Here is a 22,996-nt window from a genome sequence, read left to right on the forward strand (position 1 = left end):
ATTGTGATTCAAATTGTGTTGCCTATTGCAATAAACTGTAACTATGACCTGCAAAAGTCAATTGCCTATTGCAAAGTATTTAACTAAAGCATCTCATTCTGAGAAAGTATATTTTGATACCTATTGTTGGTTCTAAAATAAAACAACAATATCTTTTGTATGCAAACCAATGGCCTAGAGTTCAGTTCTTGAGTGTGTGAGACCATTTGCTGACTGAGTGTGTACAACAAATGTTTTACACTGTACTCTGATACTGCCTTACTGCTCGGCAAGCTACCACTTTAGAGAGTAAGGTTATATCTAACTTTAGCCTCTGCCAAACCTCTGGGGACTGGGGACTCTGTGCACACTGTACCTATTTGGGAACAGTATATACAGAGCCACTTTCTCACAGTAGTGATAAAGTGATTAGAGTCCTAAGGCCAACATAAAGATACAGCAAAACGTGAGGTGAAAAGCAAAAAGGTTGCTGGTAGGCCACCTTAAGGATGCCAGGTCTAACAAAAACTGAACTAAGGATAACATGAGTAAAACATCAGGTTTCTCTACTGCATTTGGTGAGACAAGTGGGCCTTCTTTTATCTTCCATTCAAGCAATCTTTGACAGACCCCTTTATTATAGAGCTTTTCAAGGATTAAAGATAAGGCACTTACAAAGGAGTCCCAAATACTCAGAGATGGTTGACTTCTGTAATATGGGTCGTAGACTAAAAGCAGCGCAAAAACAGAGGTCCAAAAAACTTGAGTGCCACAAGAGAGTTTGAATGCAAGCGTATCCTTTTACAGATCCAGAGATATACTCATGCAATTTTTGTTTTTAGGACAGAACGTGCATGATGAAAAAAACATTGTTTTTAAAAAGCGCATTGCAGAATATCAGTACTTTGATGTGGGAAAACTTCAAAACTTTCAAACAAAATATTTGTAGGCACCTAACAGCAAGTTGTTGTGGCCGAGTGGTTAAGGCGATGGACTAGAAATCCATTGGGGTATCCCCGCGCAGGTTCGAATCCTGCCAACAACGAGAATCTTTTTATTATCGGCTACAATTTCAGAAGTTAACCTTTAGTATTTCTTCCATTTCAGTTTTATAAATAGGTGGCTTATTTTTGTGTCACTATTGCCTCTCCACATATTTGTTATCGCTACCTCTTTTATGTATTTGCTACACCTCATTCCTACTTTAGCACTGGTGTAAACGCTTCAAATTATCATACCGTTGCTCTCTCATTCATACCTGCGCATGCACTTGAAAGTTACTTTACCAATAAAAGACGCAAAGAGAGAAATAGAACAAAAGTGCTGGCTGGATTGGCAAACACACTTCATAAAACTGCATTTTCTTTTTTATTCTCCCCCGTGTTACATGCTTAACCTCCCCATGTGTAATTTCTCTTAACCTGCTGTCTCAGGAAGAGAATTTCATCTACAGGCTCTTTCTGTGTTTTTTTCCCTAGTCTGTCTTTCCCATTTCTTAGCTGTGTAACTGTTCCTTTACGCGCTCTATTTAAACGCCATCAATCTCATTTGAGCTCCTTGCTCCCGCTTCTGTTTTCTCCACCTCTCATACTGCCAGTTCTCTCTTTCTCTGTGGTTGGTGGCTACTTTCCTGAGCTTCCAAAGCCACGTGGTTCCTGCCTCTTGTTGTCAGACTTGAATTGGAAAAGGAACCATATTAACAAGCCTTTACACTCACACACGGCGGAAGTTTATACTTTAATTCAGTGAGCTAAGAAAAGCGTGTTGTGGGTCCCCTACGAGCCATGGTGCTTGCTTCATCATGATTTGGCACCAGTCATTAGCCGCAGCTCTGCTAATGAGCCACTGAGGTCAGTTTCAATATTTACTCAAAAACATAACCATGCAGCCCACCCCTCAACTGTGTATTTATCTTGCTTTTCTGCTGTTCGTGTGATTAGCTGGGAGGAGCTCACGGCGACATCCTCCCTATAAAAGTGTAGATGGATCACTCTCTAACTCTTTCTTGCTTCACATACAAATGGCTTGAAAGGTGCAGGGAAGATGCAGGTCTAATAGACAGAATAGAAGGTCTGTGCCAGGTGGGTTTCTCTGCATTGGTGTCCCATCACAGGTCCGCAAGTGTAATGTGTGATCTTTGACTCCTGGCATTTCACAAGCAGGCGGCCAGGAAACGGTTTCAGCCTATCAACCACTGAGGAGACGCAGCCTCTGAATGAGGAATGAGGAAGCAATGAATACATCCAGCCTATCACAGGAACAGCCCTGAGTGTTCCGAATTATAAATTCTCCATGTCAGTGTATGTTGTTGAGCCCAAGTAGCTCGCCGTGATCGTATAGTGGTTAGTACTCTGCGTTGTGGCTGCAGCAACCTCGGTTCGAATCCGAGTCACGGCATTGTGGTTGGCAATGTCACGGCAGTTGGGTGTTAATTTTACAGAATTAGCAAATGTACCAGTGGTTTTTGTAAAATGTCTATTAAAAACAGATCCTTTCAAATATTTAAACCATCTAACAACAAATGATTTAAACTCGCATGATTATAAGCTGTAGCTATAATGTATTTACTTACATAAATTATCGTTCTTGAACCTATTGGGGGTGGAGGGGGAGCGGAGCTCACCCCCCAGGTGCAGTTGAGTGACCTGTGTTGTGGCTCTCTAGAGGGAAGGCACACATTTTGCTGTCACCCAGCCCAATCCAGACGTGTATTGGGGCCAGGTTTCAGGCAAATAGAGCAGTAAGTGCAGAGAAATGTTCACTCTCTAAAAGTGGCATTTCTAAAATAGTAAAGTTAAATCCAACCTCACCAGTAAGTAGGATTTTCAATAAATAAATAAAGCTACTCCTCTCCGATATGGAATTACCAAATAAAAAGTATAGGGGAATACACAGAGCTAACCTATGAGAGGGGTAGACCTCACAGTAGTGAAAAATGAAATAGACTGTTTTGTACTTACAGGACACGCGAACCACCAAAGTACATATCTTATTTTTTACTTACATAGCATCATGCACCTAGGACTACCTAGGGCCTACCTTAGGTGTAAATTATATGGAATAAAAGGGGAGTTTAAGGCTTGGCAAGTAGGCTGGGACTCCCCTGGGAGACCCCTGAGTCTATGCCCAGAACCATAACTCTGCCAGTCGAGTACTTACCTAAAAGCCGATAACTCACTTTTCTTCCATAGGCTAACATTGAGTTGTTTCACTTGGAAATTCTTCTAAGTGGTGTGGAGTTTTGGAACTTTAAAATATTAATCTAAAATCAGCCGAACAACGAATTCTGATTTACTCACCTGTTATCAGGAGAGACCTCAGTGCTGCATCTTGGAGCTCAGTACTGACCCTGAAAAGTAATTTTAACCGTACTTACCAGTAACTCGAATTTCCTTCCATGGGATATCATTGCCTGCTTTTTGCTGAAAATTTTCTAAGTGTCGATTTTTGAAACTTACAAATATTCTTTAAAAATCGTACCAACTGTGAAAACGTAATTGTTTACCTGTTTTAGATAGATGTCCCAGTACTGAGCCTAGGAGCCCAGCACTGGATTACAAAAGTAACGAGAACGTACTTTACCCGTAACTTGAATTTTCTTCCATAGGAAACCATTGACTGTTTTTCTGTGAAATTTCTTCTGTGTCGATTTTGCAAACATGTAAATATTCCTTAAAAATCGCCTGTATAACTTAAACGCAGTTTCTCAACTGCTTATAGGTGGTACAGTAGTGCTGGATCTAGGATCCAACACTGACCTAGAAAAAGTAACCATAACCCCACTTACCTGCTAAGTGAATTTCCTTCCATAGGATAACATTGGTAATTTGATCAGCAAAAGTTTCTAAGTGTCAACTTTTAAAATAGCAAAATATTGCTTAAAAATCACAACAGTAACTAAAACGAATTTACTCACTTGTTTCCAAGAACTGTCCCAGGACTGAATCTAGGATCCAGTCCTGGATTTAGAAAAGTAATCCTGAAAGTAATTAATTGCATATAACTTCAAATTCCCATTGAGCTCAATGTATTATTGTGATTCAAATTGTGTTGCCTATTGCAATAAACTGTAACTATGACCTGCAAAAGTCAATTGCCTATTGCAAAGTATTTAACTAAAGCATCTCATTCTGAGAAAGTATATTTTGATACCTATTGTTGGTTCTAAAATAAAACAACAATATCTTTTGTATGCAAACCAATGGCCTAGAGTTCAGTTCTTGAGTGTGTGAGACCATTTGCTGACTGAGTGTGTACAACAAATGTTTTACACTGTACTCTGATACTGCCTTACTGCTCGGCAAGCTACCACTTTAGAGAGTAAGGTTATATCTAACTTTAGCCTCTGCCAAACCTCTGGGGACTGGGGACTCTGTGCACACTGTACCTATTTGGGAACAGTATATACAGAGCCACTTTCTCACAGTAGTGATAAAGTGATTAGAGTCCTAAGGCCAACATAAAGATACAGCAACACGTGAGGTGAAAAGCAAAAAGGTTGCTGGTAGGCCACCTTAAGGATGCCAGGTCTAACAAAAACTGAACTAAGGATAACATGAGTAAAACATCAGGTTTCTCTACTGCATTTGGTGAGACAAGTGGGCCTTCTTTTATCTTCCATTCAAGCAATCTTTGACAGACCCCTTTATTATAGAGCTTTTCAAGGATTAAAGATAAGGCACTTACAAAGGAGTCCCAAATACTCAGAGATGGTTGACTTCTGTAATATGGGTCGTAGACTAAAAGCAGCGCAAAAACAGAGGTCCAAAAAACTTGAGTGCCACAAGAGAGTTTGAATGCAAGCGTATCCTTTTACAGATCCAGAGATATACTCATGCAATTTTTGTTTTTAGGACAGAACGTGCATGATGAAAAAAACATTGTTTTTAAAAAGCGCATTGCAGAATATCAGTACTTTGATGTGGGAAAACTTCAAAACTTTCAAACAAAATATTTGTAGGCACCTAACAGCAAGTTGTTGTGGCCGAGTGGTTAAGGCGATGGACTAGAAATCCATTGGGGTATCCCCGCGCAGGTTCGAATCCTGCCAACAACGAGAATCTTTTTATTATCGGCTACAATTTCAGAAGTTAACCTTTAGTATTTCTTCCATTTCAGTTTTATAAATAGGTGGCTTATTTTTGTGTCACTATTGCCTCTCCACATATTTGTTATCGCTACCTCTTTCATGTCTTTGCTACACCTCATTCCTACTTTAGCACTGGTGTAAACGCTTCAAATTATCATACCGTTGCTCTCTCATTCATACCTGCGCATGCACTTGAAAGTTACTTTACCAATAAAAGACGCAAAGAGAGAAATAGAACAAAAGTGCTGGCTGGATTGGCAAACACACTTCATAAAACTGCATTTTCTTTTTTATTCTCCCCCGTGTTACATGCTTAACCTCCCCATGTGTAATTTCTCTTAACCTGCTGTCTCAGGAAGAGAATTTCATCTACAGGCTCTTTCTGTGTTTTTTTCCCTAGTCTGTCTTTCCCATTTCTTAGCTGTGTAACTGTTCCTTTACGCGCTCTATTTAAACGCCATCAATCTCATTTGAGCTCCTTGCTCCCGCTTCTGTTTTCTCCACCTCTCATACTGCCAGTTCTCTCTTTCTCTGTGGTTGGTGGCTACTTTCCTGAGCTTCCGAAGCCACGTGGTTCCTGCCTCTTGTTGTCAGACTTGAATTGGAAAAGGAACCATATTAACAAGCCTTTACCACTCACACACGGCGGAAGTTTATACTTTAATTCAGTGAGCTAAGAAAAGCGTGTTGTGGGTCCCCTACGAGCCATGGTGCTTGCTTCATCATGATTTGGCACCAGTCATTAGCCGCAGCTCTGCTAATGAGCCACTGAGGTCAGTTTCAATATTTACTCAAAAACATAACCATGCAGCCCACCCCTCAACTGTGTATTTATCTTGCTTTTCTGCTGTTCGTGTGATTAGCTGGGAGGAGCTCACGGCGACATCCTCCCTATAAAAGTGTAGATGGATCACTCTCTAACTCTTTCTTGCTTCACATACAAATGGCTTGAAAGGTGCAGGGAAGATGCAGGTCTAATAGACAGAATAGAAGGTCTGTGCCAGGTGGGTTTCTCTGCATTGGTGTCCCATCACAGGTCCGCAAGTGTAATGTGTGATCTTTGACTCCTGGCATTTCACAAGCAGGCGGCCAGGAAACGGTTTCAGCCTATCAACCACTGAGGAGACGCAGCCTCTGAATGAGGAATGAGGAAGCAATGAATACATCCAGCCTATCACAGGAACAGCCCTGAGTGTTCCGAATTATAAATTCTCCATGTCAGTGTATGTCGTTGAGCCCAAGTAGCTCGCCGTGATCGTATAGTGGTTAGTACTCTGCGTTGTGGCCGCAGCAACCTCGGTTCGAATCCGAGTCACGGCATTGTGGTTGGCAATGTCACGGCAGTTGGGTGTTAATTTTACAGAATTAGCAAATGTACCAGTGGTTTTTGTAAAATGTCTATTAAAAACAGATCCTTTCAAATATTTAAACCATCTAACAACAAATGATTTAAACTCGCATGATTATAAGCTGTAGCTATAATGTATTTACTTACATAAATTATCGTTCTTGAACCTATTGGGGGTGGAGGGGGAGCGGAGCTCACCCCCCAGGTGCAGTTGAGTGACCTGTGTTGTGGCTCTCTAGAGGGAAGGCACAAATTTTGCTGTCACCCAGCCCAATCCAGACGTGTATTGGGGCCAGGTTTCAGGCAAATAGAGCAGTAAGTGCAGAGAAATGTTCACTCTCTAAAAGTGGCATTTCTAAAATAGTAAAGTTAAATCCAACCTCACCAGTAAGTAGGATTTTCAATAAATAAATAAAGCTACTCCTCTCCGATATGGAATTACCAAATAAAAAGTATAGGGGAATACACAGAGCTAACCTATGAGAGGGGTAGACGTCACAGTAGTGAAAAATGAAATAGACTGTTTGGTACTTACAGGACACGCGAACCACCAAAGTACATATCTTATTTTTTACTTACATAGCATCATGCACCTAGGACTACCTAGGGCCTACCTTAGGTGTAAATTATATGTAATAAAAGGGGAGTTTAAGGCTTGGCAAGTAGGCTGGGACTTCCCTGGGAGACCCCTGAGTCTATGCCCAGAACCATAACTCTGCCAGTCGAGTACTTACCTAAAAGCCGATAACTCACTTTTCTTCCATAGGCTAACATTGAGTTGTTTCACTTGGAAATTCTTCTAAGTGGTGTGGAGTTTTGGAACTTTAAAATATTAATCTAAAATCAGCCGAACAACGAATTCTGATTTACTCACCTGTTATCAGGAGAGACCTCAGTGCTGCATCTTGGAGCTCAGTACTGACCCTGAAAAGTAATTTTAACCGTACTTACCAGTAACTCGAATTTCCTTCCATGGGATATCATTGCCTGCTTTTTGCTGAAAATTTTCTAAGTGTCGATTTTTGAAACTTACAAATATTCTTTAAAAATCGTACCAACTGTGAAAACGTAATTGTTTACCTGTTTTAGATAGATGTCCCAGTACTGAGCCTAGGAGCCCAGCACTGGATTACAAAAGTAACGAGAACGTACTTTACCCGTAACTTGAATTTTCTTCCATAGGAAACCATTGACTGTTTTTCTGTGAAATTTCTTCTGTGTCGATTTTGCAAACATGTAAATATTCCTTAAAAATCGCCTGTATAACTTAAACGCAGTTTCTCAACTGCTTACAGGTGGTACAGTAGTGCTGGATCTAGGATCCAACACTGACCTAGAAAAAGTAACCATAACCCCACTTACCTGCTAAGTGAATTTCCTTCCATAGGATAACATTGGTAATTTGATCAGCAAAAGTTTCGAAGTGTCAACTTTTAAAATAGCAAAATATTGCTTAAAAATCACAACAGTAACTAAAACGAATTTACTCACTTGTTTCCAAGAACTGTCCCAGGACTGAATCTAGGATCCAGTCCTGGATTTAGAAAAGTAATCCTGAAAGTAATTAATTGCATATAACTTAAAATTCCCATTGAGCTCAATGTATTATTGTGATTCAAATTGTGTTGCCTATTGCAATAAACTGTAACTATGACCTGCAAAAGTCAATTGCCTATTGCAAAGTATTTAACTAAAGCATCTCATTCTGAGAAAGTATATTTTGATACCTATTGTTGGTTCTAAAATAAAACAACAATATCTTTTGTATGCAAACCAATGGCCTAGAGTTCAGTTCTTGAGTGTGTGAGACCATTTGCTGACTGAGTGTGTACAACAAATGTTTTACACTGTACTCTGATACTGCCTTACTGCTCGGCAAGCTACCACTTTAGAGAGTAAGGTTATATCTAACTTTAGCCTCTGCCAAACCTCTGGGGACTGGGGACTCTGTGCACACTGTACCTATTTGGGAACAGTATATACAGAGCCACTTTCTCACAGTAGTGATAAAGTGATTAGAGTCCTAAGGCCAACATAAAGATACAGCAAAACGTGAGGTGAAAAGCAAAAAGGTTGCTGGTATGCCACCTTAAGGATGCCAGGTCTAACAAAAACTGAACTAAGGATAACATGAGTAAAACATCAGGTTTCTCTACTGCATTTGGTGAGACAAGTGGGCCTTCTTTTATCTTCCATTCAAGCAATCTTTGACAGACCCCTTTATTATAGAGCTTTTCAAGGATTAAAGATAAGGCACTTACAAAGGAGTCCCAAATACTCAGAGATGGTTGACTTCTGTAATATGGGTCGTAGACTAAAAGCAGCGCAAAAACAGAGGTCCAAAAAACTTGAGTGCCACAAGAGAGTTTGAATGCAAGCGTATCCTTTTACAGATCCAGAGATATACTCATGCAATTTTTGTTTTTAGGACAGAACGTGCATGATGAAAAAAACATTGTTTTTAAAAAGCGCATTGCAGAATATCAGTACTTTGATGTGGGAAAACTTCAAAACTTTCAAACAAAATATTTGTAGGCACCTAACAGCAAGTTGTTGTGGCCGAGTGGTTAAGGCGATGGACTAGAAATCCATTGGGGTATCCCTGCGCAGGTTCGAATCCTGCCAACAACGAGAATCTTTTTATTATCGGCTACAATTTCAGAAGTTAACCTTTAGTATTTCTTCTATTTCAGTTTTATAAATAGGTGGCTTATTTTTGTGTCACTATTGCCTCTCCACATATTTGTTATCGCTACCTCTTTCATGTCTTTGCTACACCTCATTCCTACTTTAGCACTGGTGTAAACGCTTCAAATTATCATACCGTTGCTCTCTCATTCATACCTGCGCATGCACTTGAAAGTTACTTTACCAATAAAAGACGCAAAGAGAGAAATAGAACAAAAGTGCTGGCTGGATTGGCAAACACACTTCATAAAACTGCATTTTCTTTTTTATTCTCCCCCGTGTTACATGCTTAACCTCCCCATGTGTAATTTCTCTTAACCTGCTGTCCCAGGAAGAGAATTTCATCTACAGGCTCTTTCTGTGTTTTTTTCCCTAGTCTGTCTTTCCCATTTCTTAGCTGTGTAACTGTTCCTTTACGCGCTCTATTTAAACGCCATCAATCTCATTTGAGCTCCTTGCTCCCGCTTCTGTTTTCTCCACCTCTCATACTGCCAGTTCTCTCTTTCTCTGTGGTTGGTGGCTACTTTCCTGAGCTTCCGAAGCCACGTGGTTCCTGCCTCTTGTTGTCAGACTTGAATTGGAAAAGGAACCATATTAACAAGCCTTTACCACTCACACACGGCGGAAGTTTATACTTTAATTCAGTGAGCTAAGAAAAGCGTGTTGTGGGTCCCCTACGAGCCATGGTGCTTGCTTCATCATGATTTGGCACCAGTCATTAGCCGCAGCTCTGCTAATGAGCCACTGAGGTCAGTTTCAATATTTACTCAAAAACATAACCATGCAGCCCACCCCTCAACTGTGTATTTATCTTGCTTTTCTGCTGTTCGTGTGATTAGCTGGGAGGAGCTCACGGCGACATCCTCCCTATAAAAGTGTAGATGGATCACTCTCTAACTCTTTCTTGCTTCACATACAAATGGCTTGAAAGGTGCAGGGAAGATGCAGGTCTAATAGACAGAATAGAAGGTCTGTGCCAGGTGGGTTTCTCTGCATTGGTGTCCCATCACAGGTCCGCAAGTGTAATGTGTGATCTTTGACTCCTGGCATTTCACAAGCAGGCGGCCAGGAAACGGTTTCAGCCTATCAACCACTGAGGAGACGCAGCCTCTGAATGAGGAATGAGGAAGCAATGAATACATCCAGCCTATCACAGGAACAGCCCTGAGTGTTCCGAATTATAAATTCTCCATGTCAGTGTATGTCGTTGAGCCCAAGTAGCTCGCCGTGATCGTATAGTGGTTAGTACTCTGCGTTGTGGCCGCAGCAACCTCGGTTCGAATCCGAGTCACGGCATTGTGGTTGGCAATGTCACGGCAGTTGGGTGTTAATTTTACAGAATTAGCAAATGTACCAGTGGTTTTTGTAAAATGTCTATTAAAAACAGATCCTTTCAAATATTTAAACCATCTAACAACAAATGATTTAAACTCGCATGATTATAAGCTGTAGCTATAATGTATTTACTTACATAAATTATCGTTCTTGAACCTATTGGGGGTGGAGGGGGAGCGGAGCTCACCCCCCAGGTGCAGTTGAGTGACCTGTGTTGTGGCTCTCTAGAGGGAAGGCACAAATTTTGCTGTCACCCAGCCCAATCCAGACGTGTATTGGGGCCAGGTTTCAGGCAAATAGAGCAGTAAGTGCAGAGAAATGTTCACTCTCTAAAAGTGGCATTTCTAAAATAGTAAAGTTAAATCCAACCTCACCAGTAAGTAGGATTTTCAATAAATAAATAAAGCTACTCCTCTCCGATATGGAATTACCAAATAAAAAGTATAGGGGAATACACAGAGCTAACCTATGAGAGGGGTAGACCTCACAGTAGTGAAAAATGAAATAGACTGTTTGGTACTTACAGGACACGCGAACCACCAAAGTACATATCTTATTTTTTACTTACATAGCATCATGCACCTGGGACTACCTAGGGCCTACCTTAGGTGTAAATTATATGTAATAAAAGGGGAGTTTAAGGCTTGGCAAGTAGGCTGGGACTCTCCTGGGAGACCCCTGAGTCTATGCCCAGAACCATAACTCTGCCAGTCGAGTGCTTACCTAAAAGCCGATAACTCACTTTTCTTCCATAGGCTAACATTGAGTTGTTTCACTTGGAAATTCTTCTAAGTGGTGTGGAGTTTTGGAACTTTAAAATATTCATCTAAAATCAGCCGAACAACGAATTCTGATTTACTCACCTGTTATCAGGAGAGACCTCAGTGCTGCATCTTGGAGCTCAGTACTGACCCTGAAAAGTAATTTTAACCGTACTTACCAGTAACTCGAATTTCCTTCCATGGGATATCATTGCCTGCTTTTTGCTGAAAATTTTCTAAGTGTCGATTTTTGAAACTTACAAATATTCTTTAAAAATCGTACCAACTGTGAAAACGTAATTGTTTACCTGTTTTAGATAGATGTCCCAGTACTGAGCCTAGGAGCCCAGCACTGGATTACAAAAGTAACGAGAACGTACTTTACCCGTAACTTGAATTTTCTTCCATAGGAAACCATTGACTGTTTTTCTGTGAAATTTCTTCTGTGTCGATTTTGCAAACATGTAAATATTCCTTAAAAATCGCCTGTATAACTTAAACGCAGTTTCTCAACTGCTTATAGGTGGTACAGTAGTGCTGGATCTAGGATCCAACACTGACCTAGAAAAAGTAACCATAACCCCACTTACCTGCTAAGTGAATTTCCTTCCATAGGATAACATTGGTAATTTGATCAGCAAAAGTTTCTAAGTGTCAACTTTTAAAATAGCAAAATATTGCTTAAAAATCACAACAGTAACTAAAACGAATTTACTCACTTGTTTCCAAGAACTGTCCCAGGACTGAATCTAGGATCCAGTCCTGGATTTAGAAAAGTAATCCTGAAAGTAATTAATTGCATATAACTTCAAATTCCCATTGAGCTCAATGTATTATTGTGATTCAAATTGTGTTGCCTATTGCAATAAACTGTAACTATGACCTGCAAAAGTCAATTGCCTATTGCAAAGTATTTAACTAAAGCATCTCATTCTGAGAAAGTATATTTTGATACCTATTGTTGGTTCTAAAATAAAACAACAATATCTTTTGTATGCAAACCAATGGCCTAGAGTTCAGTTCTTGAGTGTGTGAGACCATTTGCTGACTGAGTGTGTACAACAAATGTTTTACACTGTACTCTGATACTGCCTTACTGCTCGGCAAGCTACCACTTTAGAGAGTAAGGTTATATCTAACTTTAGCCTCTGCCAAACCTCTGGGGACTGGGGACTCTGTGCACACTGTACCTATTTGGGAACAGTATATACAGAGCCACTTTCTCACAGTAGTGATAAAGTGATTAGAGTCCTAAGGCCAACATAAAGATACAGCAACACGTGAGGTGAAAAGCAAAAAGGTTGCTGGTAGGCCACCTTAAGGATGCCAGGTCTAACAAAAACTGAACTAAGGATAACATGAGTAAAACATCAGGTTTCTCTACTGCATTTGGTGAGACAAGTGGGCCTTCTTTTATCTTCCATTCAAGCAATCTTTGACAGACCCCTTTATTATAGAGCTTTTCAAGGATTAAAGATAAGGCACTTACAAAGGAGTCCCAAATACTCAGAGATGGTTGACTTCTGTAATATGGGTCGTAGACTAAAAGCAGCGCAAAAACAGAGGTCCAAAAAACTTGAGTGCCACAAGAGAGTTTGAATGCAAGCGTATCCTTTTACAGATCCAGAGATATACTCATGCAATTTTTGTTTTTAGGACAGAACGTGCATGATGAAAAAAACATTGTTTTTAAAAAGCGCATTGCAGAATATCAGTACTTTGATGTGGGAAAACTTCAAAACTTTCAAACAAAATATTTGTAGGCACCTAACAGCAAGTTGTTGTGGCCGAGTGGTTAAGGCGATGGACTAGAAATCCATTGGGGTATCCCCGCGCAGGTTCGAATCCTGCCAACAACGAGAATCTTTTTATTATCGGCTACAATTTCAGAAGTTAACCTTTAGTATTTCTTCCATTTCAGTTTTATAAATAGGTGGCTTATTTTTGTGTCACTATTGCCTCTCCACATATTTGTTATCGCTACCTCTTTCATGTCTTTGCTACACCTCATTCCTACTTTAGCACTGGTGTAAACGCTTCAAATTATCATACCGTTGCTCTCTCATTCATACCTGCGCATGCACTTGAAAGTTACTTTACCAATAAAAGACGCAAAGAGAGAAATAGAACAAAAGTGCTGGCTGGATTGGCAAACACACTTCATAAAACTGCATTTTCTTTTTTATTCTCCCCCGTGTTACATGCTTAACCTCCCCATGTGTAATTTCTCTTAACCTGCTGTCTCAGGAAGAGAATTTCATCTACAGGCTCTTTCTGTGTTTTTTTCCCTAGTCTGTCTTTCCCATTTCTTAGCTGTGTAACTGTTCCTTTACGCGCTCTATTTAAACGCCATCAATCTCATTTGAGCTCCTTGCTCCCGCTTCTGTTTTCTCCACCTCTCATACTGCCAGTTCTCTCTTTCTCTGTGGTTGGTGGCTACTTTCCTGAGCTTCCGAAGCCACGTGGTTCCTGCCTCTTGTTGTCAGACTTGAATTGGAAAAGGAACCATATTAACAAGCCTTTACCACTCACACACGGCGGAAGTTTATACTTTAATTCAGTGAGCTAAGAAAAGCGTGTTGTGGGTCCCCTACGAGCCATGGTGCTTGCTTCATCATGATTTGGCACCAGTCATTAGCCGCAGCTCTGCTAATGAGCCACTGAGGTCAGTTTCAATATTTACTCAAAAACATAACCATGCAGCCCACCCCTCAACTGTGTATTTATCTTGCTTTTCTGCTGTTCGTGTGATTAGCTGGGAGGAGCTCACGGCGACATCCTCCCTATAAAAGTGTAGATGGATCACTCTCTAACTCTTTCTTGCTTCACATACAAATGGCTTGAAAGGTGCAGGGAAGATGCAGGTCTAATAGACAGAATAGAAGGTCTGTGCCAGGTGGGTTTCTCTGCATTGGTGTCCCATCACAGGTCCGCAAGTGTAATGTGTGATCTTTGACTCCTGGCATTTCACAAGCAGGCGGCCAGGAAACGGTTTCAGCCTATCAACCACTGAGGAGACGCAGCCTCTGAATGAGGAATGAGGAAGCAATGAATACATCCAGCCTATCACAGGAACAGCCCTGAGTGTTCCGAATTATAAATTCTCCATGTCAGTGTATGTCGTTGAGCCCAAGTAGCTCGCCGTGATCGTATAGTGGTTAGTACTCTGCGTTGTGGCCGCAGCAACCTCGGTTCGAATCCGAGTCACGGCATTGTGGTTGGCAATGTCACGGCAGTTGGGTGTTAATTTTACAGAATTAGCAAATGTACCAGTGGTTTTTGTAAAATGTCTATTAAAAACAGATCCTTTCAAATATTTAAACCATCTAACAACAAATGATTTAAACTCGCATGATTATAAGCTGTAGCTATAATGTATTTACTTACATAAATTATCGTTCTTGAACCTATTGGGGGTGGAGGGGGAGCGGAGCTCACCCCCCAGGTGCAGTTGAGTGACCTGTGTTGTGGCTCTCTAGAGGGAAGGCACAAATTTTGCTGTCACCCAGCCCAATCCAGACGTGTATTGGGGCCAGGTTTCAGGCAAATAGAGCAGTAAGTGCAGAGAAATGTTCACTCTCTAAAAGTGGCATTTCTAAAATAGTAAAGTTAAATCCAACCTCACCAGTAAGTAGGATTTTCAATAAATAAATAAAGCTACTCCTCTCCGATATGGAATTACCAAATAAAAAGTATAGGGGAATACACAGAGCTAACCTATGAGAGGGGTAGACGTCACAGTAGTGAAAAATGAAATAGACTGTTTGGTACTTACAGGACACGCGAACCACCAAAGTACATATCTTATTTTTTACTTACATAGCATCATGCACCTAGGACTACCTAGGGCCTACCTTAGGTGTAAATTATATGTAATAAAAGGGGAGTTTAAGGCTTGGCAAGTAGGCTGGGACTCCCCTGGGAGACCCCTGAGTCTATGCCCAGAACCATAACTCTGCCAGTCGAGTACTTACCTAAAAGCCGATAACTCACTTTTCTTCCATAGGCTAACATTGAGTTGTTTCACTTGGAAATTCTTCTAAGTGGTGTGGAGTTTTGGAACTTTAAAATATTAATCTAAAATCAGCCGAACAACGAATTCTGATTTACTCACCTGTTATCAGGAGAGACCTCAGTGCTGCATCTTGGAGCTCAGTACTGACCCTGAAAAGTAATTTTAACCGTACTTACCAGTAACTCGAATTTCCTTCCATGGGATATCATTGCCTGCTTTTTGCTGAAAATTTTCTAAGTGTCGATTTTTGAAACTTACAAATATTCTTTAAAAATCGTACCAACTGTGAAAACGTAATTGTTTACCTGTTTTAGATAGATGTCCCAGTACTGAGCCTAGGAGCCCAGCACTGGATTACAAAAGTAACGAGAACGTACTTTACCCGTAACTTGAATTTTCTTCCATAGGAAACCATTGACTGTTTTTCTGTGAAATTTCTTCTGTGTCGATTTTGCAAACATGTAAATATTCCTTAAAAATCGCCTGTATAACTTAAACGCAGTTTCTCAACTGCTTACAGGTGGTACAGTAGTGCTGGATCTAGGATCCAACACTGACCTAGAAAAAGTAACCATAACCCCACTTACCTGCTAAGTGAATTTCCTTCCATAGGATAACATTGGTAATTTGATCAGCAAAAGTTTCGAAGTGTCAACTTTTAAAATAGCAAAATATTGCTTAAAAATCACAACAGTAACTAAAACGAATTTACTCACTTGTTTCCAAGAACTGTCCCAGGACTGAATCTAGGATCCAGTCCTGGATTTAGAAAAGTAATCCTGAAAGTAATTAATTGCATATAACTTAAAATTCCCATTGAGCTCAATGTATTATTGTGATTCAAATTGTGTTGCCTATTGCAATAAACTGTAACTATGACCTGCAAAAGTCAATTGCCTATTGCAAAGTATTTAACTAAAGCATCTCATTCTGAGAAAGTATATTTTGATACCTATTGTTGGTTCTAAAATAAAACAACAATATCTTTTGTATGCAAACCAATGGCCTAGAGTTCAGTTCTTGAGTGTGTGAGACCATTTGCTGACTGAGTGTGTACAACAAATGTTTTACACTGTACTCTGATACTGCCTTACTGCTCGGCAAGCTACCACTTTAGAGAGTAAGGTTATATCTAACTTTAGCCTCTGCCAAACCTCTGGGGACTGGGGACTCTGTGCACACTGTACCTATTTGGGAACAGTATATACAGAGCCACTTTCTCACAGTAGTGATAAAGTGATTAGAGTCCTAAGGCCAACATAAAGATACAGCAAAACGTGAGGTGAAAAGCAAAAAGGTTGCTGGTATGCCACCTTAAGGATGCCAGGTCTAACAAAAACTGAACTAAGGATAACATGAGTAAAACATCAGGTTTCTCTACTGCATTTGGTGAGACAAGTGGGCCTTCTTTTATCTTCCATTCAAGCAATCTTTGACAGACCCCTTTATTATAGAGCTTTTCAAGGATTAAAGATAAGGCACTTACAAAGGAGTCCCAAATACTCAGAGATGGTTGACTTCTGTAATATGGGTCGTAGACTAAAAGCAGCGCAAAAACAGAGGTCCAAAAAACTTGAGTGCCACAAGAGAGTTTGAATGCAAGCGTATCCTTTTACAGATCCAGAGATATACTCATGCAATTTTTGTTTTTAGGACAGAACGTGCATGATGAAAAAAACATTGTTTTTAAAAAGCGCATTGCAGAATATCAGTACTTTGATGTGGGAAAACTTCAAAACTTTCAAACAAAATATTTGTAGGCACCTAACAGCAAGTTGTTGTGGCCGAGTGGTTAAGGCGATGGACTAGAAATCCATTGGGGTATCCCTGCGCAGGTTCGAATCCTGCCAACAACGAGAATCTTTTTATTATCGGCTACAATTTCAGAAGTTAACCTTTAGTATTTCTTCTATTTCAGTTTTATAAATAGGTGGCTTATTTTTGTGTCACTATTGCCTCTCCACATATTTGTTATCGCTACCTCTTTCATGTCTTTGCTACACCTCATTCCTACTTTAGCACTGGTGTAAACGCTTCAAATTATCATACCGTTGCTCTCTCATTCATACCTGCGCATGCACTTGAAAGTTACTTTACCAATAAAAGACGCAAAGAGAGAAATAGAACAAAAGTGCTGGCTGGATTGGCAAACACACTTCATAAAACTGCATTTTCTTTTTTATTCTCCCCCGTGTTACATGCTTAACCTCCCCATGTGTAATTTCTCTTAACCTGCTGTCCCAGGAAGAGAATTTAATCTACAGGCTCTTTCTGTGTTTTTTTCCCTAGTCTGTCTTTCCCATTTCTTAGCTGTGTAACTGTTCCTTTACGCGCTCTATTTAAACGCCATCAATCTCATTTGAGCTCCTTGCTCCCGCTTCTGTTTTCTCCACCTCTCATACTGCCAGTTCTCTCTTTCTCTGTGGTTGGTGGCTACTTTCCTGAGCTTCCGAAGCCACGTGGTTCCTGCCTCTTGTTGTCAGACTTGAATTGGAAAAGGAACCATATTAACAAGCCTTTACCACTCACACACGGCGGAAGTTTATACTTTAATTCAGTGAGCTAAGAAAAGCGTGTTGTGGGTCCCCTACGAGCCATGGTGCTTGCTTCATCATGATTTGGCACCAGTCATTAGCCGCAGCTCTGCTAATGAGCCACTGAGGTCAGTTTCAATATTTACTCAAAAACATAACCATGCAGCCCACCCCTCAACTGTGTATTTATCTTGCTTTTCTGCTGTTCGTGTGATTAGCTGGGAGGAGCTCACGGCGACATCCTCCCTATAAAAGTGTAGATGGATCACTCTCTAACTCTTTCTTGCTTCACATACAAATGGCTTGAAAGGTGCAGGGAAGATGCAGGTCTAATAGACAGAATAGAAGGTCTGTGCCAGGTGGGTTTCTCTGCATTGGTGTCCCATCACAGGTCCGCAAGTGTAATGTGTGATCTTTGACTCCTGGCATTTCACAAGCAGGCGGCCAGGAAACGGTTTCAGCCTATCAACCACTGAGGAGACGCAGCCTCTGAATGAGGAATGAGGAAGCAATGAATACATCCAGCCTATCACAGGAACAGCCCTGAGTGTTCCGAATTATAAATTCTCCATGTCAGTGTATGTCGTTGAGCCCAAGTAGCTCGCCGTGATCGTATAGTGGTTAGTACTCTGCGTTGTGGCCGCAGCAACCTCGGTTCGAATCCGAGTCACGGCATTGTGGTTGGCAATGTCACGGCAGTTGGGTGTTAATTTTACAGAATTAGCAAATGTACCAGTGGTTTTTGTAAAATGTCTATTAAAAACAGATCCTTTCAAATATTTAAACCATCTAACAACAAATGATTTAAACTCGCATGATTATAAGCTGTAGCTATAATGTATTTACTTACATAAATTATCGTTCTTGAACCTATTGGGGGTGGAGGGGGAGCGGAGCTCACCCCCCAGGTGCAGTTGAGTGACCTGTGTTGTGGCTCTCTAGAGGGAAGGCACAAATTTTGCTGTCACCCAGCCCAATCCAGACGTGTATTGGGGCCAGGTTTCAGGCAAATAGAGCAGTAAGTGCAGAGAAATGTTCACTCTCTAAAAGTGGCATTTCTAAAATAGTAAAGTTAAATCCAACCTCACCAGTAAGTAGGATTTTCAATAAATAAATAAAGCTACTCCTCTCCGATATGGAATTACCAAATAAAAAGTATAGGGGAATACACAGAGCTAACCTATGAGAGGGGTAGACCTCACAGTAGTGAAAAATGAAATAGACTGTTTGGTACTTACAGGACACGCGAACCACCAAAGTACATATCTTATTTTTTACTTACATAGCATCATGCACCTGGGACTACCTAGGGCCTACCTTAGGTGTAAATTATATGTAATAAAAGGGGAGTTTAAGGCTTGGCAAGTAGGCTGGGACTCCCCTGGGAGACCCCTGAGTCTATGCCCAGAACCATAACTCTGCCAGTCGAGTGCTTACCTAAAAGCCGATAACTCACTTTTCTTCCATAGGCTAACATTGAGTTGTTTCACTTGGAAATTCTTCTAAGTGGTGTGGAGTTTTGGAACTTTAAAATATTCATCTAAAATCAGCCGAACAACGAATTCTGATTTACTCACCTGTTATCAGGAGAGACCTCAGTGCTGCATCTTGGAGCTCAGTACTGACCCTGAAAAGTAATTTTAACCGTACTTACCAGTAACTCGAATTTCCTTCCATGGGATATCATTGCCTGCTTTTTGCTGAACATTTTCTAAGTGTCGATTTTTGAAACTTACAAATATTCTTTAAAAATCGTACCAACTGTGAAAACGTAATTGTTTACCTGTTTTAGATAGATGTCCCAGTACTGAGCCTAGGAGCCCATCACTGGATTACAAAAGTAACGAGAACGTACTTTACCCGTAACTTGAATTTTCTTCCATAGGAAACCATTGACTGTTTTTCTGTGAAATTTCTTCTGTGTCGATTTTGCAAACATGTAAATATTCCTTACAAATCGCCTGTATAACTTAAACGCAGTTTCTCAACTGCTTACAGGTGGTACAGTAGTGCTGGATCTAGGATCCAACACTGACCTAGAAAAAGTAACCATAACCCCACTTACCTGCTAAGTGAATTTCCTTCCATAGGATAACATTGGTAATTTGATCAGCAAAAGTTTCTAAGTGTCAACTTTTAAAATAGCAAAATATTGCTTAAAAATCACAACAGTAACTAAAACGAATTTACTCACTTGTTTCCAAGAACTGTCCCAGGACTGAATCTAGGATCCAGTCCTGGATTTAGAAAAGTAATCCTGAAAGTAATTAATTGCATATAACTTCAAATTCCCATTGAGCTCAATGTATTATTGTGATTCAAATTGTGTTGCCTATTGCAATAAACTGTAACTATGACCTGCAAAAGTCAATTGCCTATTGCAAAGTATTTAACTAAAGCATCTCATTCTGAGAAAGTATATTTTGATACCTATTGTTGGTTCTAAAATAAAACAACAATATCTTTTGTATGCAAACCAATGGCCTAGAGTTCAGTTCTTGAGTGTGTGAGACCATTTGCTGACTGAGTGTGTACAACAAATGTTTTACACTGTACTCTGATACTGCCTTACTGCTCGGCAAGCTACCACTTTAGAGAGTAAGGTTATATCTAACTTTAGCCTCTGCCAAACCTCTGGGGACTGGGGACTCTGTGCACACTGTACCTATTTGGGAACAGTATATACAGAGCCACTTTCTCACAGTAGTGATAAAGTGATTAGAGTCCTAAGGCCAACATAAAGATACAGCAAAACGTGAGGTGAAAAGCAAAAAGGTTGCTGGTAGGCCACCTTAAGGATGCCAGGTCTAACAAAAACTGAACTAAGGATAACATGAGTAAAACATCAGGTTTCTCTACTGCATTTGGTGAGACAAGTGGGCCTTCTTTTATCTTCCATTCAAGCAATCTTTGACAGACCCCTTTATTATAGAGCTTTTCAAGGATTAAAGATAAGGCACTTACAAAGGAGTCCCAAATACTCAGAGATGGTTGACTTCTGTAATATGGGTCGTAGACTAAAAGCAGCGCAAAAACAGAGGTCCAAAAAACTTGAGTGCCACAAGAGAGTTTGAATGCAAGCGTATCCTTTTACAGATCCAGAGATATACTCATGCAATTTTTGTTTTTAGGACAGAACGTGCATGATGAAAAAAACATTGTTTTTAAAAAGCGCATTGCAGAATATCAGTACTTTGATGTGGGAAAACTTCAAAACTTTCAAACAAAATATTTGTAGGCACCTAACAGCAAGTTGTTGTGGCCGAGTGGTTAAGGCGATGGACTAGAAATCCATTGGGGTATCCCCGCGCAGGTTCGAATCCTGCCAACAACGAGAATCTTTTTATTATCGGCTACAATTTCAGAAGTTAACCTTTAGTATTTCTTCCATTTCAGTTTTATAAATAGGTGGCTTATTTTTGTGTCACTATTGCCTCTCCACATATTTGTTATCGCTACCTCTTTCATGTATTTGCTACACCTCATTCCTACTTTAGCACTGGTGTAAACGCTTCAAATTATCATACCGTTGCTCTCTCATTCATACCTGCGCATGCACTTGAAAGTTACTTTACCAATAAAAGACGCAAAGAGAGAAATAGAACAAAAGTGCTGGCTGGATTGGCAAACACACTTCATAAAACTGCATTTTCTTTTTTATTCTCCCCCGTGTTACATGCTTAACCTCCCCATGTGTAATTTCTCTTAACCTGCTGTCTCAGGAAGAGAATTTCATCTACAGGCTCTTTCTGTGTTTTTTTCCCTAGTCTGTCTTTCCCATTTCTTAGCTGTGTAACTGTTCCTTTACGCACTCTATTTAAACGCCATCAATCTCATTTGAGCTCCTTGCTCCCGCTTCTGTTTTCTCCACCTCTCATACTGCCAGTTCTCTCTTTCTCTGTGGTTGGTGGCTACTTTCCTGAGCTTCCGAAGCCACGTGGTTCCTGCCTCTTGTTGTCAGACTTGAATTGGAAAAGGAACCATATTAACAAGCCTTTACCACTCACACACGGCGGAAGTTTATACTTTAATTCAGTGAGCTAAGAAAAGCGTGTTGTGGGTCCCCTACGAGCCATGGTGCTTGCTTCATCATGATTTGGCACCAGTCATTAGCCGCAGCTCTGCTAATGAGCCACTGAGGTCAGTTTCAATATTTACTCAAAAACATAACCATGCAGCCCACCCCTCAACTGTGTATTTATCTTGCTTTTCTGCTGTTCGTGTGATTAGCTGGGAGGAGCTCACGGCGACATCCTCCCTATAAAAGTGTAGATGGATCACTCTCTAACTCTTTCTTGCTTCACATACAAATGGCTTGAAAGGTGCAGGGAAGATGCAGGTCTAATAGACAGAATAGAAGGTCTGTGCCAGGTGGGTTTCTCTGCATTGGTGTCCCATCACAGGTCCGCAAGTGTAATGTGTGATCTTTGACTCCTGGCATTTCACAAGCAGGCGGCCAGGAAACGGTTTCAGCCTATCAACCACTGAGGAGACGCAGCCTCTGAATGAGGAATGAGGAAGCAATGAATACATCCAGCCTATCACAGGAACAGCCCTGAGTGTTCCGAATTATAAATTCTCCATGTCAGTGTATGTCGTTGAGCCCAAGTAGCTCGCCGTGATCGTATAGTGGTTAGTACTCTGCGTTGTGGCTGCAGCAACCTCGGTTCGAATCCGAGTCACGGCATTGTGGTTGGCAATGTCACGGCAGTTGGGTGTTAATTTTACAGAATTAGCAAATGTACCAGTGGTTTTTGTAAAATGTCTATTAAAAACAGATCCTTTCAAATATTTAAACCATCTAACAACAAATGATTTAAACTCGCATGATTATAAGCTGTAGCTATAATGTATTTACTTACATAAATTATCGTTCTTGAACCTATTGGGGGTGGAGGGGGAGCGGAGCTCACCCCCCAGGTGCAGTTGAGTGACCTGTGTTGTGGCTCTCTAGAGGGAAGGCACACATTTTGCTGTCACCCAGCCCAATCCAGACGTGTATTGGGGCCAGGTTTCAGGCAAATAGAGCAGTAAGTGCAGAGAAATGTTCACTCTCTAAAAGTGGCATTTCTAAAATAGTAAAGTTAAATCCAACCTCACCAGTAAGTAGGATTTTCAATAAATAAATAAAGCTACTCCTCTCCGATATGGAATTACCAAATAAAAAGTATAGGGGAATACACAGAGCTAACCTATGAGAGGGGTAGACCTCACAGTAGTGAAAAATGAAATAGACTGTTTGGTACT

The 22,996-nt window shown here is 40.6% G+C and overlaps 12 non-coding genes across 12 annotated transcripts; all 12 read left to right on the forward strand.

The window, feature by feature from the left end:
* The first annotated feature begins 942 nt into the window (after positions 1-942).
* Positions 943-1,024, forward strand: TRNAS-AGA (transfer RNA serine (anticodon AGA)). Its single transcript has one exon. It is a non-coding gene; the product is annotated as a tRNA-Ser (tRNA).
* A 1,280-nt stretch (positions 1,025-2,304) lies between these two features.
* TRNAH-GUG (transfer RNA histidin (anticodon GUG)) lies at positions 2,305-2,376 on the forward strand. Its single transcript has one exon. It is a non-coding gene; the product is annotated as a tRNA-His (tRNA).
* A 2,577-nt stretch (positions 2,377-4,953) lies between these two features.
* Positions 4,954-5,035, forward strand: TRNAS-AGA (transfer RNA serine (anticodon AGA)). Its single transcript has one exon. It is a non-coding gene; the product is annotated as a tRNA-Ser (tRNA).
* A 1,281-nt stretch (positions 5,036-6,316) lies between these two features.
* TRNAH-GUG (transfer RNA histidin (anticodon GUG)) lies at positions 6,317-6,388 on the forward strand. Its single transcript has one exon. It is a non-coding gene; the product is annotated as a tRNA-His (tRNA).
* Positions 6,389-8,965: 2,577 nt separating this feature from the next.
* Positions 8,966-9,047, forward strand: TRNAS-AGA (transfer RNA serine (anticodon AGA)). Its single transcript has one exon. It is a non-coding gene; the product is annotated as a tRNA-Ser (tRNA).
* Positions 9,048-10,328: 1,281 nt separating this feature from the next.
* Positions 10,329-10,400, forward strand: TRNAH-GUG (transfer RNA histidin (anticodon GUG)). Its single transcript has one exon. It is a non-coding gene; the product is annotated as a tRNA-His (tRNA).
* Positions 10,401-12,977: 2,577 nt separating this feature from the next.
* On the forward strand, positions 12,978-13,059 carry TRNAS-AGA (transfer RNA serine (anticodon AGA)). Its single transcript has one exon. It is a non-coding gene; the product is annotated as a tRNA-Ser (tRNA).
* Positions 13,060-14,340: 1,281 nt separating this feature from the next.
* On the forward strand, positions 14,341-14,412 carry TRNAH-GUG (transfer RNA histidin (anticodon GUG)). Its single transcript has one exon. It is a non-coding gene; the product is annotated as a tRNA-His (tRNA).
* A 2,577-nt stretch (positions 14,413-16,989) lies between these two features.
* On the forward strand, positions 16,990-17,071 carry TRNAS-AGA (transfer RNA serine (anticodon AGA)). Its single transcript has one exon. It is a non-coding gene; the product is annotated as a tRNA-Ser (tRNA).
* Positions 17,072-18,352: 1,281 nt separating this feature from the next.
* TRNAH-GUG (transfer RNA histidin (anticodon GUG)) lies at positions 18,353-18,424 on the forward strand. Its single transcript has one exon. It is a non-coding gene; the product is annotated as a tRNA-His (tRNA).
* A 2,577-nt stretch (positions 18,425-21,001) lies between these two features.
* TRNAS-AGA (transfer RNA serine (anticodon AGA)) lies at positions 21,002-21,083 on the forward strand. Its single transcript has one exon. It is a non-coding gene; the product is annotated as a tRNA-Ser (tRNA).
* A 1,281-nt stretch (positions 21,084-22,364) lies between these two features.
* Positions 22,365-22,436, forward strand: TRNAH-GUG (transfer RNA histidin (anticodon GUG)). Its single transcript has one exon. It is a non-coding gene; the product is annotated as a tRNA-His (tRNA).
* Positions 22,437-22,996: the final 560 nt, after the last annotated feature.

The sequence above is a fragment of the Triturus cristatus genome, chromosome 12, assembly GCF_964204655.1.
Source record: "Triturus cristatus chromosome 12, aTriCri1.1, whole genome shotgun sequence".
NCBI lineage: Eukaryota > Metazoa > Chordata > Amphibia > Caudata > Salamandridae > Triturus > Triturus cristatus.